General features: G+C 46.7%; 1 non-coding gene across 1 annotated transcript; it reads right to left on the bottom strand.

Moving 5' to 3' along the window:
• Positions 1–19,614: 19,614 nt before the first annotated feature.
• On the bottom strand, positions 19,615–19,685 carry TRNAG-GCC. The gene has a single exon. It is a non-coding gene; the product is annotated as a tRNA-Gly (tRNA).
• Between the last annotated feature and the right edge of the window lie 2,841 nt (positions 19,686–22,526).

The following is a 22,526-nucleotide window of genomic DNA, read 5'->3' as shown; positions in this document are numbered from 1 at the left end:
ATCAAACATGGGATTAGTTGCACTAAGTTAGATACACCCATAACCATACTTTCCGCGGGGGGAACGATAGTAGTAACCCATACCAAACAAGGACAAGTCATTATGATCAATAAATGCGCATTTGACGCAGACTTGTTCATATTACCGATGAAGGCCATTGATGTCATTCTTGGTATGAACTGGTTAGAGGCTAACGGAGCATTGATCGACTGTGTGAACAAGACTGTGTCTTTGAAAAGCCCCGATGGAAGTAGAATGATCTACCAAGGAGACAAGCATACACAGATCGAAGTCGAGCTACAATTGAATAGCATGAAGGAAGTGAAGTTGGAGGATATACCTGTAGTAAATGAATTCCAGGATGTGTTTCCTAAGGAATTACCTGGAATTCCACCAGATAGGGAGATAGAATTTACTATCGACCTAATTCGAGGCACAGCTCCGATTGCTAAAGCACCATATAAGATGGGGCCTAAGGAGTTAAAAGAACTTTAGGAGCAATTGGATGACTTGGAACAGAAAGGATTCATACAAGAGAGTATTTCACCATGGGGATCACCTGTGATCTTTGTGGATAAAAGAGATGGAGGCAGAAGGATGTGCGGAGACTACAGGAATTTGAACAATGTTACTATCAAGAACAAGTACCCATTACCTAGAATCCAAGATCTATTTGATCAAGTTAGAGGCGCGGGAGTCTTCTCCAAGATTGATCTAAGGTCCGGTTATCACCAGATAAAGATCAAGAAGGAAGACGTTCCGAAAACAGCCTTTGTCTCGAGGTACGGACATCATGAATATCTAGTAGTACCTTTTGGATTAACCAATGCCCCAGCAATATTCATGAATCTCATGAATAAGATCTTCATGCCATGCCTAGACAAGTTTGTCATCGTATTCATCGATGATATCTTGATATACTCCAAGGATAAAGCTGAACATGCTGAACATCTGAGGTTAGTGCTGCAAACACTAAGGGAACACCAACTCTATGCTAAATTTAGCAAGTGTGATTTTTGGCTAGATCAAGTAGAATTTCTTGGACATGTCATTAGCAAGGATGGAATAGCTGTTAACCCAAGCAAGGTAGCAACAGTTTTATATTGGGAAGCACCAAAGACTGTCAAGGAAATCCGAGGATTCCTAGGAATGGCAGGATACTATCGGAGATTCATTGAAGGATTCTCCAAAATAGCAAGACCAATGACCAATGTCGAGGGTGCTCCTCGGCAATGCCCTCCGATAGGGGCTTAGGGTTGGTGGAATCCTGCAAGCTGACACGAGACATCGGTTCACAGACAAGCGGGGAGAGCGATTTACCCAGGTTCGGGGCCCTCGATGAGGTAAAACACTTACGTCCTGCCTGTCTGTTCTTGATTATGATGATAATGGGTTACAATGGGGTGCCGAATAGTTCGGCTGAGATCTCGTCAAGTTTGGCTAAGCGCTAAGGTAACCTAGCTTTAAGCTTCGTCGGCTAAGATCGCTAAGATTGGTTGTGTCCCTCGACAGCCCCTCTCCTGGCCTTTATATAGGAGGCCAGGTCTCAAGAGGTCTAATCGAGTACGACTAGGTTTACAGTAGATCTATCTCTAAGCTTTCCTTATTCGGCTCTTTCCGTGTCTTGTACTTCAAGGAATCTTTCGTTGCACCGTTCTGGCGGCCCATCTCGCCACCGAGTGTCTTCATGGGCCTCCAACTAGGAAATATAGGGTAGGGCAACATTGGTTACCCGAAGGGTAATGCCCACGTCAGTAGCCCCCGAGTGTCTAGCCGAAGGTAGTTCGGGTAGAGACTAAAGCATGCCTCCTCCCAAGGTTCTTCTCCTTGATTGTTCTTGAATCTGCATCATCTTCTTCTGTCGGGTGCGCATCAGCGCTCCCGATGGGAGTAGCCCCCGAGTCTAGGTACGGATGCTTGTAATCCGTGCGTAGACTCAAGTTGAACCACTCGAACATTTTACTCTGCCGAAGTTTTCCTGTAAGTCTCCGTATTCATCCGATATATTTTCCACATGCAAGGGATGATAAGTAACGTGCCCAACTTTTGTTGGTTAACTGCCGATGGCAAAACATCGTTACTCTACACAGAATCAAGTCCCCGGGCATGATCCTGGGGTGCAAAAAAGTTCTGTCGGGTGCGCGTCCAGCGCTCCCGATGGGAGTAGCCCCCGAGTCTGGGCACGGGTGCTTGTAACCGGGTGCAGACTTGAGTCGAACAATTGGCCCTTCTTTCAAGCCTTTTTTTTTCTTCGAGTCTTCATTTTATCGGGTGCGCGTCAGCGCTCCCGATGGGAGTAGCCCCCGAGTCTAAGTGCGGATGCTTCACAGTCTGTGCTTAGACTCAAATCTTTCATCCGATAACTTTTCATTTTTCCTTCGAATGCTTTTAGCTTTTTTCATGACGTCATCGATGACGCTCTACTAATATCTTGATTCTGACTGATAGGACGTAACCCGCTGGGCCTATTTTTTCTTTGTCCGGCCCTTTTCGCACAGTCACCAAGGCGTCTTCTCGATTTTTGCAACCTTCAACAGAAAAGATTACTGAATGGACCGGAGGCAACGACACGTGCCCCACTCAGTTCTCAAGTCCCCCTTAAAATCTCCAAAGGGCGAAAAAATCCCTAATCCTCTTCCTTATTTTCCATAGCATCTTCTCGTTCTTCTCCTTCTTCCTCCCTTCGCCACAGCTGCGCCGCCAGCACCGCTTTCTCGATTCTTCCCAGATCTCGCAATGGTGAAGAAGAAGAATCTTACCGCCGCCGCCAGCTCCACTAGCGGAGGCGCCACCGCCAAGTCCTCCTCTTCTCTTCCGAAAGGGAGCGCTCCGAACGCTCCTCCCCCAGCTCCGGCACCGCCAGCGCCGCCAAGTTCGGCGGCCAAGCCCGGAGATTGGGTAGCGTCAACCGTCACCAAGCGTGACGAAAAAAGATCCCGAAGCCTGGGATTAATCTCCTCCGACGAGGGGAATGTGATCTTTCCAGGTGTGATTTCTCGGCCTAATCCCCCTGCTGGCTTTACCGTGATGTTCTTATCTTTCCTATATCGAGGCCTTTCGCTTCCCACTCATGAATTCCTCCTCCATCTCTTGCGAACTTACGAAATCCAATTATGGCAACTCACTCCCAACTCAATCCTCCACGTTGCTGTGTTCATCACCCTTTGCGAGGCGTTTCTGGGTATCAAACCTCATTTCGGGCTGTGGAAAAAGATCTTCTATGTGAAGAGATACAACGAGTAGTAATGGATACTTTGTCACCGGAGGAGTGGGGTTTGTAGCCCGTTCGGAGGTCAATTACTTCAATTTCCCAATGAGAGAATCCGTGCAAGGGTGGAGGCTGAAATGGTTTTACGTCAAGGACTCCTTGTCACCCGAATCTCAGCTTCCTTGCTTTGCCGATGTCTCCGAAGCCAAGCCCAAGAATTCCTGGAAGAACATTCTCTCTCCCGACGAAAGAGTAGCAGCCGAAGAATTATTTGCCAAATTTCTTCGAATCAAAGAGGCCGATGGCCAAACTATGGTCGGCACAGAGGTGGCAGCGGTGTTCTTGAAACGTCGAGTCCAACCAGTCATGGCCAGAGTTCACCCGATGTGGTTGTACTCAGGTCCAAAGGATGAAACCAGGATTAATGCTGCCGATCTGTCGGAAAAAGAGTTGCTTGACGAAGTCCGTCGCCTTACTTCCTTTAGCCAGGAAGACTCGATCCCGTTAATATCTTCTTACACTCCTCTCGATGCTGATCATCCGCCACCAGAGGTAACCTTCTTTTGACGTCCTTACCATGCTATTTTCACTTAGCTAGTATGATTGCTTTTATTCTTACTTGTTCTCCTTTTCGACAGGCCCCCATAGCCTCTGGAAACTTACATGATTCACCAAACGATACTTCTGAGGGAAAAGGCTCCTCAGTTCCTGTTGATTTTCCCACCGTCGAGCACGCAGGCCCAGAGAGCGAACGTGATGATCCGATAGATTTCGAATTTGTTCACACCGATCTTCCTCCTTCAGCCGACGATGCTTGCGATACAGAGGGATCAGTGCGCAATGATGACGCTGATCGTGATGCCTTTGTTAATGCAGCTGTGGAGGCGACCAGGGCTTCGCCCGCGAAGAGATCAACCGGCGGTTTTGCCGACGAAGACGATCTCTTCGACATGTAAGCGCTTTCTTCCCTGATGCCATAGCTTGTCCCTTTATTCCTCGCATTCTTTTCGTAACTTCTGTCGACCATTTCCTTTTTACAGTGACGAAGGTTTCGCCGAGCCTCCGCCTAAGAAGGCCAGATCTGATGCTATCCCGCCGGCCGCCGCCGCTTCCGAAGCTTCAGCTCCTAAGGCGGCTCCCACGGCTCAGGCATCGACTGCTTCTTCCCTTTCCAAGGGAAAAGATGCTCCTGCCGTCACCACGACTCCTCCTTCTGTAAGTCCTTTTTAAATACATCGTGGATTTCCTGAAATGTGCCCTTTCTAACGATTCTTTGCAAAACATCCTTTTTCCCTTAAGGATCTTCGAGGTGTTATTTCCTCTTTGGAGGCCTTCGCTTCCCAGTTCACTTCTCTGGAGGCAGACAAGGTTCGACTGCAGAAGGAAGTCGAATCCTCTTCCTCGAAGCCGGAAGGCGCAGTCAAGATAGCTGCCAAGGCCCGCCAAGAAATTGATTCCCCGAAGGAGGAACTTGGTAAGTCGAAGGAAAAGGCTGAAGGAGGAGGAGGCGTCAAGGTTGGCTGCCGAAGCTCAGGCAGCCGAAAAGGATGAACTCCTTCGCCAATCTTCACTAGCTTTGCTTGGTAATCCTTTCCACACTTTTCTGTTGATTATCATACTTCATGAATTCGATCTTCTGTTAACGATCTTTTTCCTTCTTTTCTCATGTAGAAACTGCCAACATCCCTACCGCTGATTTGGACAAAGTTCCGAACAATTCACCACCAAACGGTGTGTCGATGGCCCTTGCCTCCCACCAGCTTACGCGGGAACTTCTTGAAAAGGGAAAAGGTGCCCTGGCGCGGATGCACTTGATGATTTCCCCAAGATCAAGCAGGACAAAATCCTGGGGCAGCTGATCGATGCCTTCGCGGTTGACACCAAGGAGGTTATCGAGGTATTCAAGCGTACTTCACGCACCTATGGTGCCCTTCTTGCCTTCCAGCTTATGATGGGTTACGGCTTTAAGGGTGACATCGAAGAAATGACTAAGGAGCTGCCGAAAGAGCAAGACGGGCAGTTTGTTGACTTAAGCGCCTTTAAATTATCTGCCCTTACTTATGCTCGCCAGCTCCTTGAGCTAGTTTCGTCAAAGAAGTCGTCGGCTGGACCCAGTTTATCGACTCAGACCCAAGCCCCTTGATTCTTGTAACAAACTTATCTTCGAGCTGTTGTGAAACATTGTTCTGCTGCAAAACTTATGCTTGTAATAAACTCCGTGCTAGCAATGTTGCTAGCACACCTTTATTATGATATTTCTACATGCACTTCTCCCGATGGGAGTTACTTCGGATGCTCAACTTGACCATATCCGTCGTCCTTTTTAACGTTGTTTCCTGCAGGTTTTCCCAGTGCCCTCATTTGTCGAAGACTCTTCGGGTGTTCTTCCTGAGGGTGATCGGATCCAGCGTATGAAGGATCGGATCACTCAGATCGAAAAGGACCTGCGCAGCACTTATGCTTTAGCTGTTATTATCAATAAGAAGAGCGAGATTGCAGCCGAAGTGGAGCGGTACGCTCTTACTGAGCTACATAGAGCTACCGAGAGTTTGAACTGTAAGCTTCCTGATTCCTTTGACCTTTTGTCAACAACGCCTTGTCTTATCATTTATTGATTCCTTTGCCAGTCATAGCTTTGAACCGTGCGGAAGAGAACAAGCGGATTCATGAGCGAGTGCATGCTTTAACCCAGCTATCCTCATCCGAAGAGATTTTCTGGCGGGAACACTCGAAGGCTTCGGCTGTCGCAAAATTTCAGGATCGGGTTCAGCAAGTCCACCATTTCTTCGACAAGTGCTACAAAGCTATGAGGGTGGTTTGGAAGACGATGTTCCCTTTAAATGCAGTTACCCCTACGCTGTTGTCTTTGATGTCTGAGTTTGGGAATGCTAAGAAGATTCAAGACTTGGTACGAGCTCAGGTTTTCGCAGGGGCCAGGTTGACGCTTGCCCTTGTGCTTGCACGGTACCCCTCGGTGGATCTGCTTGCTATTGCCAACGCTGTTGGTGACTTCGATACTTTGTATCCGAAGGTATTGCTTCCTGCCAATATAATCGTCGACAAGCTTGAAGGGCATTCGAGGGTACCTGAAGAAAGAGAAGCTCCACAAGGGTGATTTCGTGGATTAGGGTTAGTTTGTAAATAGGTTATTTTGGCTACTTCATCCAAGTGTTTGGATTATGTAATGGAGCCCTTTTATTTGGTAGATACATGTATATGTACTTTTACCGTGCTAATGCCGTTGGCAAATTTTGACTGAGCAAATCTGAATTGCTCGTTTAAATATATGTGTACTGGTTGGTTAGCAAATCATTTGAGTAATCAGCTCGTGTTGCAGGTTTTGCTAATACTGTTGTATGCGCAACTTTGCTTTCAACCGATGTCTATTTCAACAGTCACTCCCAAATATTTCGGGTGCAGTGATTCTGCCGATGAGCCCATTGTCCTTTGATATTTCCATAGGTAAAATATCGAACGTGGGTTGTATTTTCATGTATTTCCGAACTCTTGCTATTTACGGCACTCGTAAAGGCATCTATAGCAGAGGGAAAAGGTTAACACCTTTGTTTGTTTTTGTATCTTTTAGCACTCGTAGAGGCTTTTCTTTTGGAGCACGATCTTCTGCCTCGTACTATGTTTGCATAGTGATACGGCTTAGATGTTTTTGAAATACTGCAATGCTTGACAAAGGATCGAAACTTAAGTTCTCATTAATAAGGTAAGCACGAGACTAGAGGGCGAAAAGGAGGGCCCTATTGATATAAAGGAAAAATTAAACGCTAATAAATTGTTTAAGCAAGGAAGGGGTTCTTCTCATCTTCTGCCTTTTTCACCATGTTAGTGGTTGCTGCGGCGTTGTTGACTTCGCCAGGGGTCTGGGCAATGGTTGCCAGCGTCTTCCTGTCTCCTGTGCCTTCTATGCCATTGGCTGCCGAAGCTTTTGCTGCCGAAGCTTATGCTGCCGAAGCTTCAAGGGCAAGGTCGGCTGGCTTCTTCTTGGTTTCCCTGACATGTTTTTCCTCCTTGATTTCTTGTATCGACAGCTTGGGCAGAGGGTCGACAATTTCTCGTTGTGACCCAAACTTCGCAGCAATCCTTTGAAAGTCGCGATCACAATTGTCCGAGCATGAGAAACTTCCATAGACTGTGATGTTTGTCCCGTTGTTCCCAGGCATTTTCAGCTTGAGGTATGCATAGTGCGGCACAGCCATGAACTTGGCATAAGCTGGTCTCCCGAGTATGGCGTGATACTTGTGACTCCCAGTTCACTACTTCAAACTCGATCTTCTCCTTCCCGAAATTGTCGGTTTTGCCAAAGACGACGTTCGGGTAAACTTTGCCAAGAGAGTAGCCCGGTGCGGTTGGAAGAATCCCATGGAAGCGGGTGTCTGTTTCTTCTAGCATCTTCATGGTGATCCCCATACTTTTGATTGTGTCGACGAATATCGGGTTTAATCTCGCTTCCACCATCCATGAAAACTTTGCTCATCTTGAACCCCCCGATTTGTGCCTCGACTACTAAGGCGGCGTGTCCCGGTTTTGGTATGGTCATCGGGTGATCTGCTCGACTGAACGTAATGTTCTGAGAGGACCACTCGACATACTCGGGGATGTTTGCCATGATGCTTTCTGCCAGGTTAATCTCTCGGGTGAGCTTCTTCATCTCTCTTCTTGAGACACCTGGCCTATGGATCATGCTCATCTGCCCCCGTGGTGGTGGAAACGCCTCGTTGGGTTGATGAGGTTGGGCCTGCTGGACTTGATGCTGCGGTGGAGGTGGAGGTGGTGGTGGTAGCGGTTGCTGGCATGCCTGCTGGATGAGTTTGTGCATGTCAATAAACTGCCGATAGTCCCTGAGCAGGTGACTCGACTTCGTTTTTCCGTCCTTAGAGTCGACATACGAATGCAAGTAACATGGGGCGTTGATCTGCTCAGCGTAAGGCAGTTCGGGGGCCCTCTGCTGCCGCGGTTTATAATTGCCACGGTTTCCGGAGTTGTTCCGATTACCGTCCTGCCGGTCGTCTCTTCTGTCATATCGATCATCCTGTCGATCAGAGTACCCTGCGGCTACCATATTGTTGTCATCATAGTTGCGGTTCTTCCTTCTCTTGTGACGATCCCTTCGGCCACCCGAGTCGTGCTTCGGCTGGTCATCGTCTTCATCGTCACTGCGCTGTCGTGGCCTTCGCACGTTGTCTTCGCCATCAGCCCAGCTGTTGGCGATTTCCATTAACTTGGTTATGGTTTTAGGCTTTTTGCGTCTGAGTTCTTCTATGTAGCTCTCACGCCGGACGCCATCGCTGAAAGCGTTGATTGCTCTGTGGACAGATACGTCTTCGGCAGCATTTAGGAGTTTGGTGAATCTCCCGATGTATGAGTGCATCGACTCCTTCTGTTTCTGCTGGCAGTTCCGTAACTCTTCAATCCCGACGGGTCTCTTGTACGTTGCTTGGAAATTGGCAACGAAGGCGTCTACTAGGTCGTCCCATGATCTGATGGAACCCTTCGGCAGCCCCCTTAGCCAAGCTCGCGCTGAATCTTTGAGATAGAGCTGCAAGCATTGCATTGCTGCTATTTGGTTCCCCTTATGCAGAATCATAGTCTGCAGGTAGTCGTCTATCCAAGATCTTGGCTCCTGCTGCCCATCGTATTTGGTAGCATCGGTAGGCGTGGGCTTGAACTTCCTGGGAGGCATCGCCTCGCGGATTTTGTGACTTAAACAGTCGGCTCCCCTGAGCTCGCCATCGTACTCCTGATCCTCGTCCGAAGAGTCACTGTCGTTCTCGTTCCTAGTGGCGCGTCGTCGCCTTGCTTTGTCGATCCTGCTCTGGGTGATTTCATCCCGAGCGTCTCTCGCATGATGCTTTGAACCACTACCCTGCAGCGTGGTCTTTTCCTTTTGTGGAACTAGATTATTTCCCAGTATTGCGAGACTTTCCAGAGCGCCTCGATGAGCTTGAGCCATGGATCCTTCAGGGCGCTGGTTGATGAGGTATGCAGCAAGGTTGGCGGTTGCTCCTGCAATGGTTTTCGGCCGTGGCATGCCTGCGGTGTCCGTAGTCATAAAGGACTTGGTTAGGTTCGACGTGATTTCTCTGGCGTCATCTTCCGAAAGCCTGGATAGCCTCGACCGGTGTTTGCCTGCCCCTTGAGTATTTCGAGAGGCGCTCGCCTGCGAGCCTCTTCGCCGTTCACTGGATCGATCTGCCGCAGACAGGCGTCTCTCGAGGGAGGCTTGTTCCTTCGACAGGTGCTCCCAGTTTTTCTCTTGTATAGAGCGGTAAGCATTGAGGGTTCCGACTGAGGTTCCTGCGGGGAGCGGTGTGTTGTTGAGTACTGCTGCTCTGGCGGCTGCCCATTCTTCGTCCGCGATGGTGTAGTCGCTGTCATGGTTGCTGGCGCTATTTTCGAAACTCGCCCGTCTACTGGAACGAGGAGTATGGTCTCCGTTTCCTCTGTGCCTTGTGTTTCCTGTGTTGTTGGCGGCATAAACCTGATGGTGTGCTGTTCTTTGGGTGGTTCCTTGGACGATGCTGTCGATACTGTCCTCTCCCGACGAATACTGGGCATTGCAGATGAACGGCGTGTCACTCGATCCCAGCCCGTGCCTGGTGTCGCAGTTCAAGCAGTAGTACGAAGTTAACTCCGAAGATGTGCGATCGTCGGATCCTACCGACATGGAGGACACGGAACGGGGAGTCGAGGGCGCGGATAAACTCGTCGAGCCTGTCAGGCCAGCCGAAAGGTCGAGTGATGATGATGCGCTCGGACTCGTCGATCTGGAAGTAGGCGATTCCAGCAGTCGAAGGATTCCTTCCGCGTTGACGTTGTAGTGAACGCTGCCGAAGGTCATCTCCATGTTTCCTTGTAGATCTGAGAAGTTTGAGCGAGAGGAATCACTGTGCGGGGTGAACTCATAGGAGCCGAACCGAATCGGGCTTCCCAGGTTCGGCGATGACGGTGTCGACGAAGTTGCTGATGAGGTTGCCGGTGAAGTCGCCGGTGTCATGATTGGATCTGCCGATGACTGATCTTGTGCCGACAGGGTAACCACAGACGGCGCCAATTGTCGAGGGTGCTCCTCGGCAATGCCCTCCGATAGGGGCTTAGGGTTGGTGGAATCCTGCAAGCTGACACGAGACATCGGTTCACAGACAAAGCGGGGAGAGCGATTTACCCAGGTTCGGGGCCCTCGATGAGGTAAAACCCTTACGTCCTGCCTGTCTATTCTTGATTATGATGATAATGGGTTACAATGGGGTGCCGAATAGTTCGGCTGAGATCTCGTCGAGTTTGGCTAAGCGCTAAGGTAACCTAGCTTTAAGCTTCGCCGGCTAAGATCGCTAAGATTGGTTGTGTCCCTCGACAGCCCCTCTCCTGGCCTTTATATAGGAGGCCAGGTCTCAAGAGGTCTAATCGAGTACGACTAGGTTTACAGTAGATCTATCTCTAAGCTTTCCTTATTCGGCTCCTTCCGTGTCTTGTACTTCAAGGAATCTTTCGTTGCACCGTTCTGGCGGCCCATCTCGCCACCGAGTGTCTTCATGGGCCTCCAACTAGGAAATATAGGGTAGGGCAACATTGGTTACCCGAAGGGTAATGCCCACGTCAACCAAGCTATTAAGAAAGAACACACCATTCGTATGGTCGGAGGAGTGTGAGAAGAGTTTTCAAACTCTGAAGGAGAAAGTCACCACAGCACCGGTGTTAGCAGTTCTGGAAGTTGGCAAGGATTACACCGTGTACTGTGACACATCCAAACATGGATTAGGTTGCGTACTCATGCAGGATCGGAAAGTGATATCTTATGGATCAAGGCAACTCAGACCTCATGAAGTGAATTATCCGACACAGGATCTAGAGTTAGCAGCAGTCGTATTTGCACTTAAAACATGGAGACATTTTCTCTATGGAGCCAAGTGTGAGCTCTATATGGATCATAAGAGTCTCAAGTACTTCTTCACTCAGAAGGAACTCAATATGAGGCAGAAAAGATGGCTTGAACTAATCAAGGATTATGATTTGACCATCAATTATACTCCAGGAAAGGCTAATGTGGTAGGAGATGCCTTGAGTAGGAAGATTACTGGAGGAGTGGAACAAGAGTTATCACCGGAGTTGAGGAAGGAAATAAGCCAAGCTCAAATACAACTCTGGGAGAAAGAAGCTCATGAAGGATTATCAGCTTTACAAGTGGCCGATGAGCTAAATGTTAACTTAAAGAATGAAATAATGATGGGTCAATTGGACGATCCATTCATTGTAGAGGAGATGAGAAGAATTGATGAAGGAAGACCATCAGAATTCCACCGAGGAGAGTCTGGATCATTATGGTTTCAGAAGAGGATTTGCGTTCCGGATATTGCTGAGATCAAGGAAGTAATACTCCGGGAAGCCCATCAAACACCCTATTCCACACATCCGGGAAGTACAAAGATGTACATGGATCTTAAGGAGTTATTCTGGTGGAATAACATGAAGAGAGAGATAGCACAATACGTGGCGGAATGCCATACCTGCCAAAGAGTGAAGGCTGAACATCAAAGTTCGGCAGGAAAGTTACAACCTTTACCAATCCCAGAATGGAAATGGGAGGAAATAGGAATGGATTTCATCACCGGACTACCCATGACTAATAAAAAGAAGGACACGATATGGGTAATCGTGGACCGGTTGACGAAAAGCGCACACTTCTTAGCGGTAAATCAGCAGGATAAAGGAGAAAAACTCATCGATCTTTACATCAAAGAGATCGTGAGTAAACATGGAGTGCCCAAGAAGATCGTGTCAGATCGAGGATCCGTGTTCACATCAGCATTTTGGAAGCAACTACATGAAGCTTTAGGATCCAAGTTAGATTATAGTACCGCCTATCATCCTCAGACAGGTGGACAAACAGAGAGAACCAACTAGATCCTAGAGGATATGCTTAGGGCTTGTGCCCTAGACTTCGGAGGATCATGGGAAGAACACTTACCATTAGCGGAGTTTTCCTACAACAATAGCTATCAAAGCAGCATCAAGATGGCACCATTCGAAGCTCTGTACGGAAGGAAGTGTAGATCACCTATATGCTGGTATGAGGCTGGAGCAAGCAAAGAATTTAATCCTGATGATGTCAAGGAAAAGCAACAAATCATTGACATCATAAGAGATATGTTGAAGATAGCTCAAAGTCGACATAAGAGCTATGCCGATCAAAAGAGAAGGACATGGGAGCCACAAGTTGGAGACATGGTATATCTCAAGGTGAGCCCGATGAAAGGTCTTCAGAGATTTGGAGTAAAGGGGAAGTTAAACCCTAGATACATCAGACCTTTCAAGATTTTGAGCCAGAACCGAGGGTTAGCCTTTGAATTGGAACTACCGGGAAGGTTAGCACAAGTTCACAATGTATTCCATGTGTCGCAACTCAGGAAATGCTTAAAGACCCCAGATGAGCCAGTATCACATGATGAGCTCGAGTTACAGCCAGATTTGACATACATCGAGAAGCCAGCGAAGATTCTCGAGGAGAACTGGAAACAACTCAGGAATCGAGCCATTAAGTACTGCAAGATACAATGGAAGCATCACCCCGAGAGGGAAGCCACCCGGGAAAAGGAAGAAGACCCGAGGAAAACATACCCCGAACTCTTCGGGTATTACAACCACAACTTCGGGACGAAGTTTTCTTTAAGGGGAAAGGCTGTAATGTCCCGGGTTTAGAGACGATCGAGGGGTAGATTTTAGAAAGGGATGTGCATTGCATCGTAAATTCCGGGAAATTTCGCGCTTTTAAAACAAAACTGCATCGAAGGGGGACAAGTTTCTCTCTCGACACCTTACAGGGTTAGGGTTTCGAGAGTGCGACAAACTTGATTCTCACCTAACTAAATTAGGGTTTTGAGAAGAGAGGAGAGTATTGCATTACAAACTTAAGTTGCATGACTGAATTCAATTTTAAGTTTTATGATTGAATTCAAACCTAAGTGGAATTTGAATTTCAAATTCAAACATTAAATAAATACCTCATAATTCAATTGTGAGGAAATTCATTAAGTAAATTATAAATAATACAATACAAATGAAAAGTAAAGCTCATTAGAGAAAACCTTGAGCTTTATTGATTAACACACAATATACATTGTCTTTACAATATTCATAATTGAAATAAAGGAGTATTACAACACATTACAAGAATTGGCAAAATTGAAAAAGAAAATAAAAGAAAAGTACAATGTCATATTCTATCCTAAAACTACAAGCTAATCTTCATTTAAGCTTGAGCTTGATGATCTTCATCTTCATTTGATCATCATTTGAAAACCTGCACACAAACACAACAAACAGAAGTTATGCCAAGTGGCATTGCCACTTGGCAGGTTAGAAATAAAATGGAATTGGAGAGGATATGACCAAAGCTGCCGAGCTGATCCTCTCACAGCTCAAGTCCCGAGTCCAGGACACACACACACACAACCTAGCTGCTCACCAGGCTTGGTGCATGCACAACAACACACACAAGCCAGGGGAGTCACCAAAAGGGTGCCAGGCTCAGCTGTCGACCAGGAGAGCAAAGAGAGGATGGTATAAAACCTTTTCCACCGCCAGAACTCAAGCAGTTCATCAACAGCAACTCACAAGGGTAAGAACACCAAGAACAACAAGAACAGGTGGAATAGCCAGAGCTGTTCAACCCATTCCATAAGTCACCAGAAACAAATCAATCATCACCAGCCAGCAGGAGGAGCAGGGCAAGCTTCACACATCATCCAGAAGCAAACCCTCTACACCAACACATTTCTAGGAGCTGGAGTGAGGTATACCCAAAGAATCATGGGCAAGCATCTGTTTTGCTCATAAACAAGCATGTGCATCAATCACACATAAGCCATAGGGTGTGAGTACCCTGTTTGTGTCATCATCTGGCTACCAAGTCAGTGGTGCAAGAAAATATGGGTGAAGCAAATAGGAAATCACCAAGGGAACACTGGTTAACCAAAACAGTGGTTTAACCAAAGAAATCCATCAAGGAAACGATCCTATCCATTCAACCAAAACCACTCAGCACCTTAGGCCTAGCACACCATCAGACAGATAGACACAACTTGTGCCTATTCTTGTTTGTCAACAGCAAAGACCACTGGAAATCCAACATGGATTTGTCAGTGATGCATTTCCTAAGCCACAGCAAGCCAACAATGGTGGGAGCTACCTAAACAGCAATAAATTGCTGTCAAGGTCACCTCAACCACTCAATCAGTCCAAACCAATAAGCCATGCACAGTTATCATCACCCAGTAGGGTTCAAAAGGAGGGCTAGGGTACACAACCAAGTGTTGGCATCCATCTAGCCCTGCCAAACTCAATGAAATGATCATTACTGCAGAGCAGTTCACATCAATTATCCATGTGATCAAGCCAAACTAAATAGATAATTGAAATACACAAGCAACCAGTGGTATAGACACTTGCAAATAACAGAGGATCACTGCAAGCAACAGCAGACACTTGATCAGGCAAGACCTGCACCAGCACAAGGCATGGTGATACACAATCACCAGGACAAGCACCAGACAGTCACAGGCAGTAAGTTCAGCAAGCAATAAACCAGCAGCCGATGATCACTTGATCACCAGAGCTTGCTACAACATGCTAAAGGCTGCTAGAATTACTTCTAGCATCAACACATGAACCAGATAACTAAACTGGCCACAGGACATGAACAATTGTATCACAGATAGTCATATAAACCATTTTATGATTGTATCCAGAAGCACATCATCAAGGAATTGATGCATATGGACAACAATTAAGCAAAGCAGAGCCTACCATGAGCCAGAACTCTTTAATCATCACACAAACAGCACTGGCACTTGCAAATTTGCAAGGAATACACCCAGTAAACAAGCCAGTGCCACATAAATGAATACACTTGAGTATTTAGCAAGTCTAATAACAAGAACAGAGGCACAGAGATAGAGTTAAGCCAGAATTGCAAGCATAGGCAAGCACCGAGCCTAGGAAATCTTGCACAGAAGCAAGGCAGGGCTGCACACAGCAGTAATACAAGCACTGGCATGGTCATGGTAGCAATGGCCAAGGCCAGTGGAGCACAACAGCAGCACAACAGCATACGCAGGCTAGCAAGGCACAGCAGTAGAGCATCGGCACGGCGAGCATCTCTACAAGGAGATGCAAGCCAGTGACTGAGCAAGGTGCAGAAGAGGAGGAGGAGAGAAGAGAACAGAACAGAGAGGAAGAAGAGGAGACGATGGTACTCACCAGTGAGGCGGAGCGAAGAACGCGGACATGGCGGCCACGGCGGCACACGCCGGGGCACGGCGGCGCCTGGCCAAGCCAGGCCACGGTAGCGCCGCAGCGCCCAGCATCACCACGGCAGGGCACGGCGACGCCACGACGCCAGAAGCGTCGGCGGCGACGAAATCACTGCGGCACATCACGGCAGGCAAGAGGAGGCGTTGGGGGCGAGTCGAGGAAGCAGCAAGCGTCGGATCAACGCGGACCATCAGGTCCGCCGTCGAGAGGCGGACCAGATCCGCCGCATCTCGTCTCCGGCGATGGCCGGATTAAAGCGGCGACGGCGGAGGCGATTTTGGTCGCGGGAGCCGAAGGGGATTAGGGTTTCGCAAGGGAGAGAGAAGAGGAAGTGAGGGCGACCGAGTGGGCCGGACCAGGCCAGTGGGGTTGAGCCCAACCCACTCGGGTTCACCCTGACAGGTGGGCCCGAGGGCATTTTTGGAATTTCATAAATGCCCAATTAAGTAAAATCTTTCACTTAATTTTATAAAATAAATATAGCTCTAAAAAAATAATTAAAAATATGAAAATCACTCAGTATAAAATTCTCTATCATAATAAAATATGGAATTGAATTTTTGAAGACAAACAAAAATAAGTTCAAATTTGATGATTTAAATAATCATTTAAATCACACCTCATATATTTTCAATAATGAAAATAAGTCCATAAATTCTTTTGGACTTTAATAAACACCTTGACAACTTCAAGGTTGAATTTTACCCTATATAGAGTATCCCTAAGTCATTCTTAGTATTAACCTCTCATATGAAATGATAAAGACATCGGAAGGGGGGAACAAACCCTAAAACTGGAATCATGCATAAATGCTTCTTTAACCATTGCCCTTATCGGACAATGATGCTATTTTTCAGCAGCAGAGGACAAGGGTCAGTCCACGCCATCCAACTGCAACACTTTGCAGTGTTCAGGCAAGTTCATCGCTTGCTCATGTCATCTGAGTATTTCTATCAAATTACTTGCAAAGTACTATGTTTATCACTATTGCATAAAAAACAAAACCACTATTTTCATAACTATGAACATGACTAAGTGGTGGGCAATGGAACCATGGATTGTGTTGATATGGTGGAGGTTCCATTGCAAGGGTTTATATCCATCTAGGATTAAACAACAAATGTCGTCCAGTGATTCTTGTGCCGTAATACCCGTGTTAACCATAAGATCCGGAGTGGGACGGAGTAGTCAAAAGTGTTTCCACCTCTCGTTCATCAACGGATGCGCTTTACCGTAGTACACTTGTAATCCAAGGGGGCAAGCGTGGTGAGGCCTGGGGAGTCCTAAGTCCCCACCGCATTGTCCGTAGTACACTTGTCGCCCGAAGGAGCAAGCTGGTGAGGCTGGGGAGTCCTAAGTCCCCACGGTATTGCGGTCTAGGATGGGTTGCAGCTACCGGCGAAGGAGTTTGGTTCGATCCCAGACTGTCGTCGTGGTCGGGGTCCCCCCTAAAATGGGAATCATGGGACCGGCGAGGACCCAGGGTCGGGGCATGCAACAAAGGGTGGGTGTTCAAGGTAGCGGAGGAACATGATTGGCTAGACCTTATACCGGGCCTCACACCGAAGGAAGTGTGGACGGGAAAGCTGCCCGGTTGGCACCAAGGATAAGATCTCTTATGGGTAAAGCAACACACCTCGCAGAGTGTAAAGAACCGTGACTCGTCACTCCCTGTTCGGGATTTGGAGCTACGAACGCTGCCGGAAAGGAACTCCATGAAGTTCTAGTAAACCGGTGAAGGTTGACGGACATAGTTCTTCGAAATAAAAGCAACCTCTTGAAGAAATGTTTATCAAAACTTGCATTGGTATTAGACTTTCTGGTCTGATATCGTAGCTAGTGCATCAAACACCTCTTTTCTATAATGAACTTGTTGAGTACGCTCGTACTCATACCACTCCTAAATCCCCTGCTTAGATTGTCTGAACCATCTGGTGGAGGACAACGACAACCCTGAAGGAGCCGACATCATCGGCTATGAAGAACCAGACCTCTCTGGATGTGTCGAAGGTGTAGACTACCTTATAGTCTACGGAACCGGGGAGGGTTCTGGAGGAGAACAAGCTTAGACCGATAAATAGTAGTAGTATCCGAGCAGTACGAACTTCTAGTACTTATCTGCTCATGGGAATAAATGTACCACCTATTAAGACTTTTATATTGTAAGTTAAGATGGGTTCGCCTCGAACCCAGGAGTATCCCTTTTAGGACCCAAGAGGAGCTCCGAGATGATATGTACATTATGCTTGTAATAATAAATGAATGAGTTATGGACCTGCTATGTTCTGTTGTACTACTCTGAGGGATGTAATATTTGCGGAATGGTACTTCGTGAATGTTATATCAACGACTGGCATACTACAACATGCAGTGGTATGCAGGGTCACCACATATGCGTATCTGATGCTCAAGATTCCAGGCAACAACGGAACCACAATCACCATCTGTGGAAGCTTCTCACGCTCCGACAACTGCGGCAAAGACTTCCAGAAGGTTGCTTCCAAGTTCGGGGTTAAGGAGGAGCTCAATGCACTCGATGTAGTCACCGACCATAAGTAGCCACTTGTCTATAATCGGAACACAAAAAATGATGAGTTTGACGCCGCAGAGATTCTACGAAGCAACACGTGTATCCTTCTGACCCAAAGAAAATAGTCAACATATCGCATAGGAAGACGCGCTCACCGAGTTCCTCCGTGAGCGCTCAGAATATTTGCATGAGAACCATCCGACATGCCAGGTATTCCCAGGGAACTCGCTGAGCACACCCTCAATGTTAACCCAAAGCAAAACATGTACAACACACACTTCGTCGCTTCACGGAGCCAAAGCGGAAAGCTATCACGAGGAAGTTCATCGGCTCTGAAAGGCCGGTTTCATCCGAGAATTGAAGGAAGCTAAGTGGGTGGCCAACCCAGTTTTGGTGCCGAAGAAGAATGCAAAGGTCCTACGCATGTGCATCGACTTCACCAGCCTGAAGCACTGTCCAAAGGACCACTTCTTGCTGCCATGCATCGACCAGATTGTCGACTCCACAACGGGCTACGAGCGCCTCCCCTTCCTCGACGCCTACTCCGGTTACAACCAAATCAGGTTGAAAGAAGAGGATCAGGAACTAACCGCGTCCATAACACCACACGGTGTCTTTTGCTATAACGCCATGACCTCCAGCTTGAAGAACGCAAGCGCAACGTACCAACGATGCATGCAAGCATGCCTCGGAGAACATATCAGCAGGAATATCGAGATTTACATCGATGCCATCGTAATTAAGACTAGGAACGAACTTGCAGTGTGTGTGCACGCCTGCATCTGTCGATCGACCATGAGCTCCTCCAGGTCGATCAAGTATTCCTCAACACCCAGCATCTCCATCTCTTCAATGTGGATCTTGTAACCTGCATCATGATTGAGAGCGGAGAAGTGCACTTGAGATACTTCAGTTGGCGGCTGCCGGCCACCTCTGCGCCACATTTATGGCGATGCCAAGCGTGCCACGTCCCTGTGCTGCCTCCGGCATATATAAAGAGGGCGCGCGCTCGTCTCATTTCCTCCCACACAAACTCTAGCCGCCGCACAACCCCAACCGTAGCCACCAACTTTGCTACGATGAGCTGCGCCGGCGGCGAACAGGCTACTCTGCCTCCACCTCCGTCTGCACCTCCTACTCCACGTTCCCCAGTCGCCAACGTCGACTCGTTCGATAACGACAACGAAGATAGCGCGGATGACATTATCGACACAGCCAGGAGTGCGAGGTTCGTGGCTGATGCGGAGCTGGAGGCAGAGGAGGATCGCGCGGCTTTCACCGCGGAGCAGGAGGCGGCAGAGGACGACTCCTCCAAATTCGATTGGTCCTCTGACGACGAGCATGTGCTGGAGGAGAAGGCAGCGGAGTCGAGGGCTTTAGTAGAGTCATTCGACGGGCCATCAGGCTGTAAGTAGCCTAGGGCTTTTTCTCCTTTATTATTTCCGTACTCTATATTGTGCTTTTACTTGAATGAAAAATATCGTGGTTAAAAACAATATGGATCCTCCCGCACAGAGCGACGCAAACAGACATTATTAGAGAAACGACCGAAAAATGCACCAGCCGGGAATCGAACCCGGGTCTGTACCGTGGCAGGGTACTATTCTACCACTAGACCACTGGTGCCTAATTGATTTTGTTCACTCACGAAATTTAGTTTTCAGGTACCTGCGTAACGGTAAAAGAGCCTGGGAACGCAGTGACCTCCTTTTTTTTTAAAATAATATATATTTTTTTGAATTTTAAAATTTTCTAAAAAAAGATTCCGCTTTCCACTATTCAAAGCTCCAAAACATGCTAGATTTTGTCATTTTTGTCTAGCATAAAATAAAAAGAATTTCGGGTTGTGATTTTGCATGATTGTGAGATGTATTACTGAAATCCTCCAGATCTATTTTCAGATTTTTTAATAACTTGTAAAAATATCTTGAAAAACAAATTTGGCGAGAACAGTGGAGCTTGGGAGTTAAAAGCACTTTCTAAAGGTCGAGGATGTAGTCTGCAGCTCCTGCATTTTATCTGCTAGGCGTATCTGCTCAGCATTCCATGTTCCATTGCGTGTTTCTTTTATTTTGATTACTAATTTGGCCAATAACATATATGTCACTTGTCATCAAAATTATGCCATTAGAAACTTTATTTCAATATATGAATATGATTCATGTTTTGTTGGTCAAACTGATGGCCAAACTTTGAGCACGAAAAACACTTGCACCACCTAAAGAGGGACGGATGGAGTATGTCCATCTCTTTTTGAAAGGTTGTGCCAAAATTCTCGCTGAGAGACAAATTATAGGAGGACACACTCGTGCCATATGGAAAGAAAAGGCAAGTTAAAAGAGGAACAATAACAAACTGGGGTGGTGAGCCATGGATGATGACAAATTTGAGACCGTGCTAAAAAGGGGGTGTCCATATTGTTGAAAGGCGGCCTAGAGTCGATCCACCTGAAAACCCGAGCTGTTGGACACATCAAGAGTAGAAGACCGTAGCAAAATACATGAAGCACCGAAAGGCCGGAGCAAACTATATAGATCCTCATATGAGAAGCCTTCACACAATAGGAGAGAAGAACAACATAAGGTCAAAGTGACAAGAGTCACCTACACTGGCCAAAAGCATCAAATATGCAGGACTACACAATATCAACCGACGAAGCCAAAAACGATTCACTATCTATGGTAAGGAGAGTCTACATGTCCAACCAAGCCCCTATACCAAATTTGAGGGAGCTTGAAGGATCTTTTCAAAATGACACACTTGATAGGGGCGGTGTCACTATGTTTGTGGTGTATTAACAAAAGAGTGGATAGTGAATGGAGTGGTGGTAAGGAGGCTAGGAAACACGCTCCGGCTGCGATAATCGCCGACAACATCAGGCCCGGGAAGGAGCTTGTCAACTGCTCGGGTAGGGAATGTACCGTTCGGGCCTTGTTCTCTCCTACACGTTTTTTACGAATATGGATCGTGGGGTTTAGAGGACCCATACTTTGGTAGATGAGAGAAAACAAGGGGTCACTACCCCCAAAAATGGGTTTAGTCATCTAGTGAGTATGGTGTCGAAACCCCCCCCCCCGCGTCGCCTGAAACCTTTTTTTTATTTTTGGATATTCTTGTTGGTATTTTCCCCTCGTTCCACAAGCGTGTTCAACGAGGAAGGAGTGCGTATCTAGTGAAGATCCTCTCATGCATCCAAGTATAAGGTCCTCTCGAACGAGAACCGCAACATCACCTGAGCACCACTCTGCTCGTTTTTTGAAAATTTCAAAACGCTATTTCTATATTTTCAAACATCGACGGAAAAATATACAAGTTGGTATACACATCCACAAGTTGGTATACAATAAATTCATAGAAATAAATAAGGTAATTAAACACAAGAGTCAATATAATATGATCAATAAATATTTACCTCATAATAGATTGCAATTATCCTAGGACAAGAGGTATTAGGAAATATTTCCCGTTGGTAGTTTGTAAATATACTTAAGATTATATTTACAACAAATAAATCATATGGTAAAAGATAAGAGTTAACCATCATGCAAAGAGAGTTTTTGATAGCTTCAATTAGTCATACCAACATGCAAAGCAATTAATAGCATAATTTGAAGCACATGGTTTCTCAAAAGTGTATTTAGGGACATGTTGTGAAAAACCATGCCAAGAAAAGCACTCATAAGTAAGATCCACAAAGATATCAGCAATGAAGCCATTTAAACAAATTGGAACTTGTTTGAGAAAATATGCCACATAGGAGAGAGATAATTTACAATATCCATTCTATGTAACACAACCTCAAATATTCACATTTTCTAGGCTTGTAATATGCACAAAGCTTATTAATCCCCCATAATGTGATAAAGAATTTATTTTCAAAAGAGGCAAAAAAGATCTAACAAGAGATAATTAATGGACATTAGAATTTGAATTTCTCATGATGATGACATACCAAATAGAGACTATATAATCTTGCAATATCAATACTAAGCGGCATTCCTCATGTACACACATGTTTAGGGTTGTGATATTCCCAAAGGCATATCACTCACCTAAAATGGGATAGTCTATTAATCACTCACAACAACCTGTGTAACCCAACATACATAGACTTTATTTATCAAGTTAAAGCAAGTCGGAGCACTATGTACAAGCATATGCAAGGTGCACAACTAGAACATGCAAAAGGGAGAGTAACTTTCAATGTACCATTGCAAGCTCCTCTGGCGCCTCATCCTGCTGCTGCTCCAGGCCAAGTACCACTGCAAGCTCCTCCGGCGCCTCATCCTGCTGCTCTGCTACAAGTTCCAGCCCAAGTTCAACTTCAGAGCATCTCCAGCCGCGTCCCCCAAAGCGTCCCCCAAACCGCGCCGGATTGAGCGTTTGGGGGACGTGTTTTGTTCGTGCCGCCTTTGGGGGACGTCGCTCCCCAGCCGCGTCCCCCAAACGCCGCCCCCAAACATTTAA

The sequence above is a fragment of the Lolium rigidum genome, chromosome 3, assembly GCF_022539505.1.
Source record: "Lolium rigidum isolate FL_2022 chromosome 3, APGP_CSIRO_Lrig_0.1, whole genome shotgun sequence".
Taxonomy (NCBI): domain Eukaryota; kingdom Viridiplantae; phylum Streptophyta; class Magnoliopsida; order Poales; family Poaceae; genus Lolium; species Lolium rigidum.
Note: the sequence above shows the minus strand (reverse complement) of the source record. Positions and strands in the feature narration are given on the sequence as shown.